Consider the following 5,115-nt stretch of genomic DNA (forward strand, 5'->3'; position numbering starts at 1 on the left):
GGAAGCTGAGCTCCAAATTCAGTGCCGTCTGACTCTGAGACCCCTGCTCCCCACCTTTGGCTCATCCAATGCAATTCGGACTTATTTAATCAGTAGGGAAACTGAGGTCCAGGAGAGAGAGTGACTTGCCCAGGGTCACACAGTAAGTTCAGGGGGTTGTGTCACTAGAAACCAGATCTTCTGGGTCTCCATTCCAAGGCTTCTCTATCATCCCGCTGCTCTGAGAAAGACGGGACTTGAAGGCCAGGCTAAGGTCTGGGGCAGCCAGAGTTATTGAAGGTTCTCAAAGTTAGGAGAGTTTTCATCAGCAAAGGAGGCCCATGGAGATAGCGCCTCTTCCTTCAACCGTGATGACATTTTACAGCCCCAGCAACCTCCATACCATTTATTGTCCCTTAGCAAGACAATGGCTCTATCCCATCTCCTCCAATTCTTAGGACACAGGCAGCAGGGCCCCCAGATCCCAGGAGCTGATGTCTGATCCTCAAAGATTACTCAGATGGTGGGGGCGGGCTGGGGAGGATGCCAGTGGCGTGACCGCTCGCCATCGTGCACTGATCAGATGGCGCCAGCTGCCAGATAGCGAGGTCTGCAGGACAGAGGACTTTGCAGTGGAAACTCCCCAGATGAGCCTGGGACTCTGCTCACCAGCCTCCTGCTTGTTTATCTGTCTTCTTGGCCCGCCTCTGACAGCCTTTGGGTATTTGTTTTAAAGATTCAGGGCTTGGGATCCAAGAGAACCAGGGATGGAGAACCTCAGGGAATTAACTGTCGACATGACATCAAACAGATCAGAGCTCCGATGCCAGCCCTGCCACCTACTTGCTTGTGGCCTCTGGCGGTTAGTTTTCCTCTTCACGAAAACGGTGCCAAGAAGAGAAAGTTTGTCTTGGGGAGCGGTTATAAGTTATAAAGGAGACGATGCACCCAAACCCCTTAGCGTGTGTTCTCACCATGTGATCTAGGGGAATCTCAGTTTCTTCTTTTGCATAGTGGGGTTAACACTATTTACCTCTTGGAGCTGTTGTGAGAGGGATGTAAAAACACTTCTTCTGTGAGCCTCAGTTTCTGAGCTTCCTCAGCTGAACTATGCTGCTTAAACTGGACCCCCAACTGCCCTCCCCTGCCCCATCCAACCCCCTCCCCCACAACAGGGCATTTCTGTTTCCTCTTAACTGTTTCCAAACTGGCTGGCGCTGCTGGGGCTTCGGGTTGTGGTCCCTGGTACTCCAGAGCAAAGAGATCGAGCAAAAACCCAGCCCTTACTGGCTGTGCACCCTTGGGTAAGCCAGGTCTCTGGGCCTTGGTCTCTTTTTTTGTAAAGTGGAGGTGATGATACTCTGTGGGGCTGTTGAGAAGATTGCGTGGGATGGCGCGTGTGAAATACGTAGCATTTTTGCCTGGCACATAGTAGATACTCCAAATATTAACAATTGTTATTATTACCACCAATGCCCAACCTCAGCCTGGTACTGAATAGGTGAAGAGGAGGAGGAACAGAACTTTGCATGAAACCCTCCTGCTCAGGTAGAGAACAGAAAGGAGACCAGGGAAAGAATCAACATGGAGTTCCTGGAATTCCTGCTGTGGCGCAAAGGGATCGGTGGCATCTTGGGACACAGGTTCGATTCCCGGCCCAGTGCAGTGTGTTAAGGATATGGCGTTGCCACAGCTATGGCTTAGGTCGCAACCATGGCTCGGATCTGATCTCTGGCCTGGACACTCCATATGCTGCGGGGTGGCCAAAAAAGAAAAAGAAAACAACAACAACAAAACCCCTGGAGTCCCTACTGGAGGCTGGTCATGCCTATAATCTTGCTCAAAATGATGCACGTGATCTTATTTCATCCTCACTGTAACTCTTACAAGAATGGAATTATGAACTCCATTTTACAGATGGAGAAACTGAGCCCCAAGAAGGGCAGCTGGCTGCCTACGGTCACACTGAGAGCTGATTGGGAATGGGGGTGGGGGCGTTATAGGGATGTTGGGTTGATTCCAGAGCTTTCCTGCCTGGCTGTGAAGTTGCCTCCTGAGGTGGGGCTGGGTGGGACTGGGTCCCTGAGTGATTCAGGTAAGAGTCAGCTCCGGATTTCCAAATAGTGGGTGGGGCCCAGCCGGGCCGAGACCTCTCCAGGAGCTTTAACATCCAGATCCTCGCCAAGGCTTCCAGTGGGGTTGCCAGGAGAGCATGTGACTGGTGGAGCCTGGGGCGGGGGTATGAAGGGGGAAACCCCACTCCAGGTCGCTGGGGTGGGGGAGGGGGAGACAGGGAAGGGGATCCTTGCCACCTTAGCTGCGAGGGGCTCAGGGCCTGGGGAACTGGGGGTGGCTGGCCATAGCCCCAGCTGGGAAAGTCAGGAAAATTGAGGCAGAGTACTGACACTTCTGGGAGCTGTCACAGCAGATGGATGGGTGGCAGTCACCTTGATGAGGCTGGCCCTGGACCTTCACTCTCTCACAGAAGGTCTATATTTTTTTCATGAATTCAACCACCCATACACACACTCATTCATTTCTTTATTCAGTGAACCATTATTTGCTGTGGGCCTTCTGTACACCAGATCTTGCGCTTGGCCTGGGAACACAAGAGTGACCACGATGCTTGCAGCCTGACAAAGGAAAGAGCAGGACCACACAATCCAGCGTGCTGCCTGCTGTGACCCAGGGACAGAGGAGGAGGAGGAGGTGTGTCAAAGGAGGACGTAGAGCTGGGCTTTGCCCAATGAATAGTCTTTGACCATCCTGAGGATTAGGAAACTCCCACAGGTGTTGAGGCTACAGGCTTTGGAGAAGAGGGACAGGGAAAGTGACCCTGTGCTACGGCCTTTCCCAGGGCTGGGGTGGGGCTAGCTCGGACCTCCCCCCTGTGTATCTAGCTGCAGGCAGACCTGACACCGAAATGGACCAAGCAGAGTGAGTCCAAATTTGATGCCACCTACCCCCACCTTCTTCCCCTCCCTGGGAATTAGCGCCAGCACCAAGCCAGGAACCTAGGTGTCCTCCTCCTCTCTTTCCCTAAAGCTCCAGTGCCCAGCTCTTGCCACCATTTCTCTCATCTTCCTCTCCCCATTGGCCCTCTTGGTCCTGTCCCTGGGGGGCTGCACAGGGACCCTGCCACTCATCTTGCCTCCAGCCTTTCCTTCATTGTGTCCACCTCAGGATCTCCAGTGCCAGCCCCAAAGCCTGGCCCTGGTGAGGGCTCGATCCCTTCATGCCACACCTGTTCTCAGAAGCCATCTGATTTCACCTTTGTGCTGTTCAGATGGGGAGCCAGAAGCCTGGAGAGATGCAGACACTTGTCTGAGATCCAGTCATGGGGGAGCTGAGACATGAACTTGGTTCTACCGACTTCCAGCCTAAGGCTCTTTCTCCCACTGCTAAGGGCACACAGGTGCTTGTTCCTTTGACTTTGGGAGGGTGGCTTGGGAGCAAGGAGTCAGCAGGAGGTACAGGCCTGGTAACTGGCTGGGCCCAGGGCCTGAAGGGAGGGAGGGCCTGGGAGTGAAGATGGGGCCTCATCCAAGCTCTTCTCTCCTTTATTCATCATCAGAAATCCCTTTTTTCTTTGGATCACTGGAACCCCAAATCTCCACCCTGAGCTCAGCCCTCTGGTTGATAATCCATGCCTTTGTCTCCTCACCCTGCCTGGGTAGTCACCAGGGAGCTCTGGATCCAGTCAGGCTGTCCCAGCACCCCAAGCCCTCCACTCCCTCCCCACGTCTGCCCTGGCTTGCTCTGTCTCCCTGGGGCAGCTGGCTTTTGTCCCAGGGCAGCATGGGAACAGCTCGGGTGGAGATGCAGGAGGGGCACCCCAGCAGGCCTCACCTCTCCCACCTCTCATGGTTCCCGCCCTGCATCCCAGGAGGCCTGGGACCTGCGTAAGGACCGCTGAGCCCTCTCACCTGGACTTCCCTGGCTCTGGGGCCCATAGACTGGCTGGGTGTGGTGGAGAGGCTGAGGGAGAAAATCTGTGGGTGTGGGGCCCCAGGAGACACTGGGTGACCTCGGGCTCAGCCCGCTTCTGAGATCAATTTCCCCAGCTACAGAAAAGAGAAGCTGGATGCTGGGATTCTGCAAAGTAGGCAGCTTGGTGTGACTCCTAGGCCACCCTGGAATTTGAGTCAGGAGATCTTTGAAAATACTGCCTCCTGATAATGGATCATCTATGATGTGCTAGGCACCGCATCAAGAATTTTGTGTGCATTAACTCATGAATCTTACAACAGTCCTCTGGGATGGGTCTTATTAGCATCCCTATTTATTTACGTATTTTCCCACACCCTCAGCATATGGAAGTTCCCAGGTCAGGGATCAAATCTGAGCTGCAGCTGTGAACTATGCCACAGCTGCAGCAACATTGGATCCTTAATCCCCTGTGCAGGGCAGGGATCAAACCCGCACTGCTGCAGAAACTACGCTGGATCCTTAACCTGTTGCACAATGGCAGGAACTCCCTAGCATCCCTATTTTATAGATGAGAATACTGAGGACCAGAGAGGGTAAGTACCAGGTCCAAGGTGACACAGCTAGTAAGCTGTAGAGTCTGGATTTAGATCAGGTCCCCTGGACTTGGAGCCTGTGCTCTTCCCTCTGGCAGCACAGGCTCAGGCAGAGACACTGTAGCCTTAGAGGGTAGAGCCCAGCCCCTGGTGGGGGGCGGGGGGCAGAAGGGGAGCCAGTCCTCCCAGTTGGATCTGAGGGTAGTGGGTTTCCCATCCAGGAATCTACATTCAGGCCAGCCTGGACTGCTCCTTTTCCAGCCTCTTTCTGCTCTGGGGGGGCAGGGTGTGTGGTTGGGAGCAGCGGCTTCTAGCCCAAGATACCCTCAGTTCTGCCCTGAAGCCCTGGGTGACTTGCACATCATCTCTGGGCCTCAGTTTCCTATCTTCCTAATGGGCACAATTCTGGTACTACTGGGTTTTAAAAGCTCAAGCGTCTCAAGGATCTCGGGTGAAAAACCACCTTAGCTGCAATCATAAAATAATTAATAAAATGTCTTGGCCAGAGCGGGAGCAGAGGAAGTAAGTGGGCGGCGGCCGAGGTGACAGCCGGCTGGAGAGGTGGAGCCAGGGAATGGGTGGGGAGGGGGCGGGCCAGGCGGGCCAGAGCTCC

This window comes from Sus scrofa, chromosome 1 (genome assembly GCF_054392235.1).
Source record: "Sus scrofa isolate SSC_HxYL_T2T_F1_AM1 chromosome 1, Sscrofa_HxYL_maternal_Yorkshire_Landrace_v2.0, whole genome shotgun sequence".
In the NCBI taxonomy this organism is placed as follows: domain Eukaryota; kingdom Metazoa; phylum Chordata; class Mammalia; order Artiodactyla; family Suidae; genus Sus; species Sus scrofa.